The sequence below is a fragment of the Pleurodeles waltl genome, chromosome 12 (genome assembly GCF_031143425.1).
Source record: "Pleurodeles waltl isolate 20211129_DDA chromosome 12, aPleWal1.hap1.20221129, whole genome shotgun sequence".
In the NCBI taxonomy this organism is placed as follows: Eukaryota; Metazoa; Chordata; class Amphibia; order Caudata; family Salamandridae; genus Pleurodeles; species Pleurodeles waltl.
Genome location: NC_090451.1, coordinates 175,871,049 through 175,883,569, shown reverse-complemented (window position 1 = coordinate 175,883,569; position 12,521 = coordinate 175,871,049).

Below are 12,521 nucleotides of genomic sequence, written 5' to 3'. Positions count from 1 at the left end.
CATTCTTCTCTGTCCCTCAAAGCATCTTTGCTCATCTCCGTGGCGCTTACTTCTACTGATAATTATGGGAAAGAAGTGCAAATTTTTAATGTTCAAAGTCTCATTGTCATTTAATGCTCCTATTTGAAGTAAGGGGGATCCGTGGGAAATCAGCAGACACCATGAGAAGTAGCACAACAACAACAACAAAAATTTCTTGGTGGGCCTTGAAGGGGTGTCGGACATCGTTGCCTTATTGAATTTCAAAAGAGAATTTCAAAATGATCAATTTCCTATACCTTATATTTTGCCCCAGAGGTCACCAGTACTTGAGGCAAAAGGTATTATAGAATGGAGGCCAGGTACTCTAGAACTGAATGTTTGCTGAGGTCTTTCAGCTAGAACTGCAGGAGATGAAGGTTGTGAAGTTGAAGTTGACAGTTGATGAGGTTGACTGTGCTCATAGTCCTTGCAGTTATACTCTTTGGAGGAGGCGAAGAGATCTTTAAATGATGCAGTAGTAGAGGGGCCCCATTCCCGGAGCCAACAGCCTGCATTTACAGTACCATGGAATGGCAATCAGCTGTGCCACAGTCGGTGGTACCCCTTCAGTGTGGCATCAAAGGATAACTTGATTACTTTGTATTAGAACCAAACAGGGCCCGCTTACAACCCTCGGTCTCTTGGAGACGTGCAGCACGAGCAACCCTTGTTGAACGGAGATTCTACTGTGATGGTGGGTCCACCAGTTGTTCCACTCGTTTCTACTGCTGCAGATGTCCATGTTCCGCTACCTTCTTGGTGTAAGAGCTATGGATCCAAGAGGTCAGTCCTTCCTACTTTACAGGTGGCCCAAGCCCAATCTCCCTGTTGGAGATCATGTCCAGGTAGTGTTGTCTAGCCAGGAAGGGCCTGCAGCACCTAATGCTGAAGGCAATGCAAACTGCTGTCAAAATGTCTTATCAGATAATAACTTCTCAGCACCAGACATGTTCATAGGCCAGTCAAACAGTATTTCAGTCGGTGCTCAGTTTGACAACTTTGTCAAGGGTGCCTCTCTTGACCACTGAAGCAAGTGGTAGTGCATCAATCCAGAACCGCTCAGCAGATGCACAAAATCTTATAAAGGGACATATCTGACTGATTTATGGGGTAACTAAATTAAATAAAAATTATTTCACCCTCTCCTCTTTGCGCACCCCTCATCCCACAGTCTATTGTACCACCTGTCAGCTGTTACTCATATCAAAAACTGTATCATCATAACACATGTAACATACAACATCACCATTAGTAGCACCATTCCATTCAACTAATGTAGGCAGGACAGTAATATTCAAATATCAAAGGCACAATCGTTATCACTGCAAACCATACATGTGCTACATCGGAAATCTGTAACTCAACTAGGTGAGGTTAAAGTGGAGCTAGGGGTAATATGCATCTAAAAAAAAAATATTTCCTTATTATCTTTTTTTTTTTTATCTTGTTTTAATTTTTTTAATCAGGAAACGAAAACCCAATCGAGGTATGTGGGGGGAAAGGCTAGCTACTCTTTCTGTAACCACATGCTTCTGAAAGAAGAAAGGTATATCGAAACATGACATAAACCTGTACACAGAAATAAAATTTCTCTCCCTCTCATCACTGCCTCACACTCGCAACATAAACTTCTCTAATTATACTTTCAAAAAATAATATGCAGCAATACATTTGGAAAACACATGTTAGTAGTAATAGCCAACCATCATTGTATAGTCAAGAGTATAATCAATGCATCAAGTCCTTCTCTTATAGTGTAAGTGTAACACAGGACATACATTCGGAAGTGACATTGTAGATCTACTGATAACATTATATTAATATTTTGATAATGTCCCTGTATCTAAAGTTCCATCACTGAGGCATTTAATAAGTATTAACAAATAGATGCTATTGGATAGCCCTTCTAATCACATATACTAGTACACTCTTAAACCGAAATCAGCACTCAAAAAATAAATAACAATGACACTCAGTAACAGTGGAATATTCACACAAACTATTTCACCAAACAAATGGTAATCCAAAGGTCAGGAGAAAACACATGTTACACCTGTCTACAGCCAGTATTTTTTGGAACACAGCATTCTATCCTATTACTCTCCTTCAACACGCAGAATATTTGCATCAATGCTGGAGGGATTGGGACCTTGCAGGAATCACCGCCATCAGAAGTCACTTCCCCTTTCTCGTACAAGAGTGATGTCGTGAAATGCAGATGTACCTTTGGGCATTTGGGTTAATTTTTCTGTTCCTTTCTCTAGGTCCTTTAGCACCTGCGCTGTCTGTAACCCTTCTAACAATTTCTTCCAATTTTGTAATTTTAGTATAGCATATTCCAATCTTTCATACACTTTGTCATCACTCCAGCATTTCAATTCCTCCCCTGTAAAAATCAGCTGGGGGGTGTCCCACCTGTATTCTACGGGCAGGGGGTCAGTATTGTTTGCATGTTGTGTATATTTGTTATGCACTCCTGGTCCCTGGGCCATTAGTTCTGCGCGTGCTAAGGCCAGTAATTCTTCCCCGTATGCCCTTGTGGTGTCCCTTTTTAAATCTGCCACCTTTTTCCTACCATCAATGAGGTCTGTGAGTAAGGTGTGACACTTTGGTGGTCATTACAACCCTGGCGGACAGTGTTAAAGCTGCGGTAATACCGCAAACAGGCCGGCGGAAAAAAAAGGGAATTATGACCGTGGCGGAAACCGCCAACATAGACAGCCACTTTAACACTCCCACCGCCACGGCGGTACAGACAAGCAGCGCGGCGGTCACCGCCAACAGACAGGCGGAAGACAATGTACCGCCCACAGTATCACAACCCGCCAATCCGCTACCTTTTCCGGGCGGATTCACCTTGGATAAAAACACGGCGGAAACAGCCATTTGAAAGGGAAAACGCTCACCTCTACACACTCCACGAGGTAGGAGGCCACCATGGAGCCGGAACTACAAATACTCCCTGCTCTTGTCTTCCTGCTCCTCTACGAACACCAGCAACGTAGGCGCCGAAGACAACGGTGAGTACTGCACCTATGACATAGGGGGGGGGAGGCAAAAGTCACACATGCAACATCCCCACCCCTAACCCGACCCTCACCCACTACAACACACACACCAATGCATTTCCAAACAGCACAGTAACAACCCACAACCCCCCCGGATTAATGCAAAGACAAAAGGAAAACAGTTCAAACTTTGTAATGTATCAAAATACAGTAACCAATGATATACAGATATATATAAACATTATAAAAATCATACATCACGATTAGTACTGCAGGTATGCACATATCACTGTCCGTGGACCACTGGGCCCACAATGCATGGGCGAGGCCCACACTAGATACCTGTCCACAAACGGAGAGAACACTGCAGGGGCATCAGATAGAAATACAACAGGCACCTCAGGGGGAAGGGAAGGGGGTGGCACCTCAGCCGGATGACTGCACCACGCCAGATCCACGACGGGGCTCCGTGCCCATTGATGTATCCTGGGGAGTGCAAATCCACAGTCTCTCAAGTCTCTACAGTGGGTGGGTTGCCCACTGTACCATCCTGGGGAGTGCAAAGCCACAGTCTCTCAAGGCTCTACAGTGGGTGGGTTGCCCACTGTACCATCCTGGGGAGTGCAAAACCACAGTCTCACAAGTCTTTTCAGTGGGTGGTTTGCCCACTGCTTTATTCTGGGGAGTGCAAAGCCACAGTCTCACAAGTCTTTTCAGTGGGTGGTTTGCCCACTGCTTTATCCTGGGGAGTGCAAAGCCACAGTCTCTCAAGTGGATCACAGTCTCCACTGGTTCAGGAGGGTGACTGGTGCCCAGAGTGCTTCATCCTGTGCAGGACAGACGGAGTGGATGCAGGTCTCCACTGGTTCTGGAGGGGGACTGGTGCCCAGAGTGCATCACGCTCCCCGTGACGGTCCCAGTTCCGTCACTGTCCCAGCTGCACATGGGCTAACGATGCTTGATTTGACGGTCTTTGCCCTGTTCAGTGGTTTTCACCATGGCGGTCTTTGCCCTGTTCAGCGGTCTTCACCATGGCGGTCTTTGCCCTGTTCTGCGGTGCTTGCCTTTGCTGTCTCTGACCTGTTCAGCGGTGCAGTGCCATGGTGGTCTTTGCCCTGTTCAGGGGTGCTTGCCTTTGCTGTCTCTGACCTGTTCAGCGGTGCAGTGCCATGGCGGTTTTTGCCCTGTTCAGCGGTCTTCACCATGGCGGTCTTTGCCCTGTTCTGCGGTGCTTGACTTAGCTGTCTCTGACCTGTTCAGCGGTGCAGTGCCATGGCGGTCTTTGCCCTGTTCAGGGGTGCTTGCCTTTGCTGTCTCTGACCTGTTCAGCGGTGCAGTGCCATGGCGGTCTTTGCCCTGTTCAGCGGTCTTCACCATGGCGGTCTTTGCCCTGTTCAGCAGTGCTTCACTTAGCTGTCTCTGACCTGTTCAGCGGTGCAGTGCCATGGCGGTCTTTGCCCTGTTCAGCGGTGCTTGCCTTTGCTGTCTCTGACCTGTGCAGCGGTGTGTGGCATGACAGTCCCTCAGTGCCCAGCGGGGCTGTGGCTGCCGGGGCCCTCCAGGGCACTGACGCTGGCGGTGGTCTCCGGACCAGTGACGATACTGCTGCCCTCCAGGGCACTGACTCTGGCGGTGGTCTCCGGACCAGTGACAATACTGCTGCCCTCCAGGGCACTGACTCTGGCGGTGGTCTCCGGACCAGTGACAATACTGCAGCCCTCCAGGGCACTGACTCTGGCGGTGGTCTCCGGACCAGTGACGATACTGCAGCCCTCCAGGGCACTGACGCTGGCAGTGGTCTCCGGACCAGTGACGATACTGCAGCCCTCCAGGGCACTGACTCTGGCGGTGGTCTCCAGACCAGTGACGATACTGCTGCCCTCCAGGGCACTGACTCTGGCGGTGGTCTCCGGACCAGTGATGATACTGCAGACCAGTGACAATGCTGCTGCCCTCCAGGGCACTGACTCTGGCGGTGGTCTCTGGACCAGTGACGATACTGCTGCCCTCCAGGGCACTGACTCTGGCGGTGGTCTCCGGACCAGTGACGATACTGCTGGCGGTGGCGTCCCGGCCGGTGGGGAGGATGGCGGCCTTCTCCGCCGTGCTGCTCTTACCAGACCTTGGAGACCTCTTCTGCCCCTTCACAACCTTGGGAGGAGTCACAGCTAACTCGGCACTCCCCCCGTGACCCTTGTGAGCTGTTTTGCCGTCAGGAGTCTTCACCCTCTCCCATCGGGCATTTTCCAACTTAAGGTGCTTTACAGGGGGTGGACTGGCAGTGCTTTGGCTCCATGCCACACTGGCTGCCCTGGTGGCCGGTGCACTCCACAGACCTTTAACACGCACCACTGGTACCTGACTTTTTTTGGCTGAGGTGCTACTACGGGACCTATGAATTGGAGGAGGGGGGGGTCGTGGGAAAGAGGTCAACGTTGCTCAGGAAGAGTCTCTGACGAACACTGGGATGGGTAGCTGGAGGGGGTCTGGGAGCGGAGGAAGAGGAGGTGGTTGTAGGAGGTGTAACTTTAGGTGATTTGGGTGCAGGTGCATGTACTGGAGGCTGTCGTGAGGTGGATGGATGTTGGGTGTGTGGGTGCCCGCGTTTGTGTACTTTGGGAGGGGGTGTCACAGACACACTGGGAGTGGACACAGGGGACGTGTAAATGGTAGTGGGGGTGGTGAGTGCAGGTGAGCGGGGTGTGGTGCTGGGTGTTCTGGTGCGAGTCCTAGTGCCTGTAGATGTAGTGCATGCAGGTGAGAGTGTAGACAACACTGGGAGGGAGGAAGGAGACGACGACGAGGGGGACACAGTGGAGGCAGTGGATGTTGCTGTGTCTGTATGTGGGTGATGCTTGTGTGAGTGCCTGTGGGATGTGTGGTGCCTATGTTTGCCAGAGCCACTTTTGGGTGTTGAGGTGTGTGCATGCTGGTCTGATGTTGTGTTTGGGATAGGCTGGGGTACAGGGGATTGGGTCTGGGTGGGGGAAGTTGGAGGGGGGAGGCTAGACACAGGGACAATGGCTGCCATCAGTGCTGAGTCCAGAGATTGCAGGGTTCGATGAAGGGCAGCCTGACCAGAATGAATGCCCTCCAGGAATGCATTACTGTGTTGCAACTCCCTTTCTACACCCTGGATGGCATTCACAATTGTAGACTGCCCAACAGTGAGTGACCTGAGGAGGTCAATGGCCTCCTCACTGAGGGCAGCAGGGGTGACTGGGGCAGGGCCTGAGGTGCCTGGGGCGAAGGTGATGCCCACCCTCCTGGGTGAGCGGGCACGGAGCGAAGGCTGAGGGGCTGCTGGAAGGGCGGTGCTGGTAGGGGGGGTGGTGGCTGTACCTGTAGAAGTGGGGGGCACAGATGGTGCCGCCACCACAAGGGAGCTCCCATGGGAGGACGAGTCCGTGTCGCTGGTTGCTGATCCGGTGACCGACATGAAGCTCCCCTCGCCCTCCGTCCCACTGGTGTATTCAGAGTCTGTGGTTTGGCCCTCCATGGCCATGTGGGATGCAGCTCCCTCGTGCTCCGGTGCCACTGTACCTCCGCCTGATGATGCTGATGCACAGAAGAACAGGGATAGCACAAAAAGGGGTGGGGAAACAGAAGAAAGACAGGTTGAGTGCATGGCTTACCGCTACCGTTGGCGGACAATACAGACACAACAGCCCCCTGCACTACGCCGTGCTCTTGGCATCTACAGATGCAACTTCTGGGATATGGCCTACATAGCTATAAGTGTCATCTGTCCACATAGATGACACAGGGACATGTACACATGTACTTGGCACTCTACAGAGGTGGGGTGGGGGGCCACAGGGCCATGCCTTACGAAGGGGCCTAGCCTACGGAACTCTCCCTGGCCTAGGGAAATCCACAGCCCTCCTCTCCCACCCAGACCCCTCCACTGCATGCTAAGTCCGCAGAATGAGAGTGTACTCACCCCCTTGTGTCTGCTGTGATGCCCTCAAGCACCCATCCAACTCAGGGTAGGCCACCGCCAGGAGCCGTCTTGTTGCTCCAGCGGCGAATGTCCTCCCATCTTTTACGGCAGTGGGTGCCCCGTCTCTGGTGGACCCCCAGGGTCCGGACGTCCTTGGCGTTGGCACGCCAAATGTCCTTCTTCTGGTGGGCGCTGACCTACATGACCTGTACAGGGGAAGAAGAGAAGTCATTACCAACTGCACCGTCGAAGTGACTGGCCCCCATCCCTACCATTGCCAGGTGGCACATGCATTCACAGTCCTTAATGGTCGCAGAACTCTGCCCCCTTCCTACTGACATCCAGCCCTCTCCACCCAGCATAGCCCATACAACGTGCTCCCTGTGTACTTACCTGTTGGTCTGGAGGACCGTAGAGTAGCGTATACTGGGGGAGGACCCCGTCCACGAGCTTCTCCAACTCCTGAGCAGTGAAGGCAGGGGCCCTTTCCCCAGACGCAGCAGCCATTGTCTCTTCCAGACTGAGGTCACAGCAGCACTTGCAGTGAAGGTCCTCTCCTGTCGAAGATCAGGTATCGAGTGATTGAACAGATAGAAAATGTCGGTCACGTCCGCGGCGGTGACGTCCGCGGCGGTGCGTATCATCACCGCCGGCGCAATTCATCATTGGCTCCTGGGACCCATAGGGTCCAATGTTAACCTCTTAGCTGCTGGGCCTTTCCCCCCCCAGTGCTGAGCCCTTTTTTGGCTATTTGGGGTAGTTCACGCTTAGGCCTTCATAACTTTTTGTCCACATAAGCTATCCACGCCAAATTTGCGTCCTTTTTTTCCAACATCCTAGGGATTCTAATGGTACCCAGATTTTGTGGTTTCCCCTGGAGGAGACCAAGAAAATAGCCAAAATACAGTGAAAATTTTGTTTTTTCCAAACAAATGGGAAAAAAGGGCTGCCGAAGAAGGCTTGTGTTTTTTTCCCTGAAAATGCCATCAACAAAGGGTTTCTGGTGCTGAAATCACTATCTTCCCACCTTTCAGGAACGGGCAGACTTGAATCAGAAAACCACATTTTCCAACACAAATTTGGCATTTTACTGGGACATACCCCATTTTCACTATTTTTGGTGCTTTCAACCTCCTTCCAGTTAGTGACAGGAATGGGTGTGAAACCAATGCTGGATCCCGGAAAGCTAAACATTTCTAAAAACTAGACAAAATTCTGAATTCAGCAAGAGGTCATTTGTGTAGATCCTACTAGGTTTTCCTACAGAAAATAACAGCTGAAATAAAAAAATATTGAAATTGAGCTGAAAACAACAGCGATTTTTCTATATGTTTTACTCTGTAACTTTTTCCTGCGATGTCAGATTTCTGAAAGCAATATACCGTTTTGTCTGCTGGACTCTTCTGGTTGGGGGGATATAAAGGGCTTGTAGGTTCATCAAGAACCCTAGGTACCCAGAGCCAATAAATGAGCTGCACCCTGCAGTTGGTTTTCATTCTATACTGGGTATACAGCAATTCATTTGCTGAAATATGAAGAGTGAAAAAGAGGTATCAAGAAAACCTTTGCATTTCCAAAATGGGATCAAGATAAGGTTTTGAGGAGCAGTGGTTATTTGCACATCTCTGAATTCCGAGGTGCCCATACTAGCATGTGAATTGCAGGGCATTTCTCAAATAGACTTCTTTTTTACACACTCTCTAATATTTGGAAGGACAAAATGTAGAGAAAGATAAGGGGCAATAACACTTGTTTTGCTATTCTATGTTCCCCCAAGTCTCCCGATAAAAATGATACCTCACTTGTGTGGGTAGGCCTAGTGCCCGCGACAGGAAATGCCCCAAAACACAACATGGACACATCCCATTTTTTGATAGAAAACACAGCTGTTTTTTCCAAAGTGCCTACCTGTAGATTTTGGCCTCTAGCTCAGCCGGCACATAGTGAAACCTACCAAACCTGTGCATTTTTTAAAACTAGAGACCTAGGGGAATCCAAGATGGGGTGACTTGTGGGGCTCTGACCAGGTTCTGTTACCCAGAATCCTTTGCAAACCTCAAAAAGTGGCTAAAAAAACAAGTTTTCCTCACATTTCGGTGACAGAAAGTTCTGGAATCTGAGAGGAGCCACAAATTTCCTTCCACCCAGCGTTCCCCCAAGTCTCCCAATAAAAATGATACCTCACTTGTGTGGGTAGGCCTAGCGCCCGCGGCAGGAAATGCCCCAAAACACAACGTGGACACATCCCATTTTTTGACAAAATACAGAGCTGTTTTTTGCAAAGTGCCTACCTGTAGATTTTGGCCTCTAGCTCAGCCGGCACATAGGTAAACCTTCCAAACCTGTGCATTTTTTAAAACTAGAGACCTAGGGGAATCCAAGATGGGGTGACTCATGGGGCTCTGACCAGGTTCTGTTACCCAGAATCCTTTGCAAACCTCAAAAAGTGGCTAAAAAAACAAGTTTTCCTCACATTTCGGTGACAGAAAGTTCTGGAATCTGAGAGGAGCCACAAATTTCCTTCCACACAGCGTTCCCCCAAGTCTCCCAATAAAAATGATACCTCACTTATGTGGGTAGGCATAGCACCCGCGACAGGAAATGCCCCAAAACACAATGTGGACACATCCCATTTTTTGACAAAATACAGAGCTGTTTTTTGCAAGTTCCTACCTGTAGATTTTGGCCTCTAGCTCAGCTGGCACATAGGGAAACCTACCACCCTGTGCATTTGTGAAAACTAGAGACCTAGGGGAATCCAAGATGGGGTGACTTGTGGGGCTCTGACCAGGTTCTGTTACCCAGAATCCTTTGCAAACCTCAAAAAGTGGCTAAAAAAACAAGTTTTCCTCACATTTTGGTGACAGAAATTTCTGGAATCTGAGAGGAGCCACAAATTTCCTTCCACCCAGCGTTCCCCCAAGTCTCCCGATAAAAATGATACCTCACTTGTGTGGGTAGGCCTAGTGCCCGCGACAGGAAATGCCCCAAAACACAACGTGGACACATCCCATTTTTTGACAAAATACAGAGCTGTTTTTTGCAAAGTGCCTACCTGTAGATTTTGGCCTCTAGCTCAGCCGGCACATAGGGAAACCTAACAAACCTGTGCATTTTTGAAAACTAGAGACCTAGGGGAATCCAAGATGGGGTGACTTGTGGGGCTCTGACCAGGTTCTGTTACCCAGAATCCTTTGCAAACCTCAAAAAGTGGCTAAAAAAACAAGTTTTCCTCACATTTCGGTGACAGAAAGTTCTGGAATCTGAGAGGAGCCACAAATTTCCTTCCACACAGCGTTCCCCCAAGTCTCCCAATAAAAATGATACCTCACTTATGTGGGTAGGCATAGCACCCGCGACAGGAAATGCCCCAAAACACAACGTGGACACATCCCATTTTTTGACAAAATACAGAGCTGTTTTTTGCAAGTTCCTACCTGTAGATTTTGGCCTCTAGCTCAGCTGGCACATAGGGAAACCTACCACCCTGTGCATTTTTGAAAACTAGAGACCTAGGGGAATCCAAGATGGGGTGACTTGTGGGGCTCTGACCAGGTTCTGTTACCCAGAATCCTTTGCAAACCTCAAAAAGTGGCTAAAAAAACAAGTTTTCCTCACATTTTGGTGACAGAAAGTTCTGGAATCTGAGAGGAGCCACAAATTTCCTTCCACCCAGCGTTCCCCCAAGTCTCCCGATAAAAATGATACCTCACTTGTGTGGGTAGGCCTAGTGCCCGCGACAGGAAATGCCCCAAAACACAACGTGGACACATCCCATTTTTTGACAAAATACAGAGCTGTTTTTTGCAAAGTGCCTACCTGTAGATTTTGGCCTCTAGCTCAGCCGGCACATAGGGAAACCTACCAAACCTGTGCATTTGTGAAAACTAGAGACCTAGGGGAATCCAAGATGGGGTGACTTGTGGGGCTCTGACCAGGTTCTGTTACCCAGAATCCTTTGCAAACCTCAAAATGTGGCTAAAATAACACGTTTTCCTCACATTTCGGTGGAAGAAAGTTCTGGAATCTGAGAGGAGCCACAAATTTCCTTCCACCCAGCGTTCCCCCAAGTCTCCCGATAAATATGATACCTCACTTGTGTGGTTAGGCCTGGTGCCCGCGACAGGAATAGATCACACAACGGTCAATATTGGTCCTTACGTGAGGCAGCTGTTGACCCTGGGGTGATCCATTCCTGACACAGGCACTAGGTGTAGGCACTCAAGTGGGGTAGTGTTTTTATCAGGACAGGTGAGGAGTCACTGGGTGGTAGGAATGTTGTGGATCCCAGCATATTCCTGTAGTCTGTGTGACAGAAATGCGAGAAAAATTTAGTTTTTTTTCAACATTTCAGCTTTGCAGGGTATTCTGGGTAAGAAAACTTTGGGGAATCCACACAAGTCACACCTCTGTGGACTCCCCCGAATGTCTAGTTTCCAGAAATGTTTGGGTTTAGTGTGTTTCTCTATATGGCCACCGAATCCAGGACCAAAAACACAGGTGCCTGCCTTACAAAATCAGTTTGTTTTGCCATAGATAATTTTGATGTCTCCACAATATGATTTGGGTGGTGGAATTTGGGGCTGAACTAAATTGGGGAGTTCCCAAGAGAGCACTTTCTCTCTCTCTCTCTCTCTGCTTGCCGCTGCATTCACCTGCTCTCTGGGTTGGCCTAACCCACTATTACCCAGTTGCACGAACAGCTTGCGAAGGGACAGCAGGACTGTCCTCATCACCTCCCTCATAATGTACTGGAAGAGGAGTTATCGAATGGGACTCCTCTGACTGAAAAATCACTCCCAGAGTCTGCGCCATTGTCTTATCCCTCAGATGCTGTCTCAGTATCTGATGTCTCAGTCTCTGATCCTATGTCAGAGCGGTCCTCTATAACCCGAGTGCAGGCAGCAGTCATCCATCATGATGCCATCTCTGCTATTGGCTAAACTGTTGCTCTAAAACACTAGCCTACGTAGACAGTCACAAAATCAATGGTCTGTGTGAGATACGTGCAACAGTAGAGGCCACCTTACCTGCGCTTCTTCCCTCAATCAGCACGTACTTTCAAGACACTCAAAAAACACCTTGTCACATACCATTCGTCACAGTCTTTAGCACCTCCTGCGCCCAGTCCTCCAATCATTATTGGTGCTCCCACTCCCTCCTCCTCGGATTCCCTCATTACCACCCAGCAAAAGTGCCCTTCATCTCTCCATAGCCGCCCTCCACCCCGCACATACATTTCATTGGTATTATAGCGCAGGTAATGGCTGACTTTACTAATGTACTCAGCTATTTACATAAAATACAGATTTGCTCTTTGCAGTAGGCTTATAAACCTTCTGCGCTTCTTTATGACACTAAAACTGCCACTAGACAAGTTGGACCCTTTTCCCCCCAGGGAAACCACACACATATTGACAAAAGTGATATATATATGACAGCCAACCACCTGAAACTCAACTCAAGCAAAACCGAAATAATCCTCTTTGGCCCACACAAAAACACCTGGGACCCCTCATGGTGGCCCACCACGCTAGGCCCTGCACCCA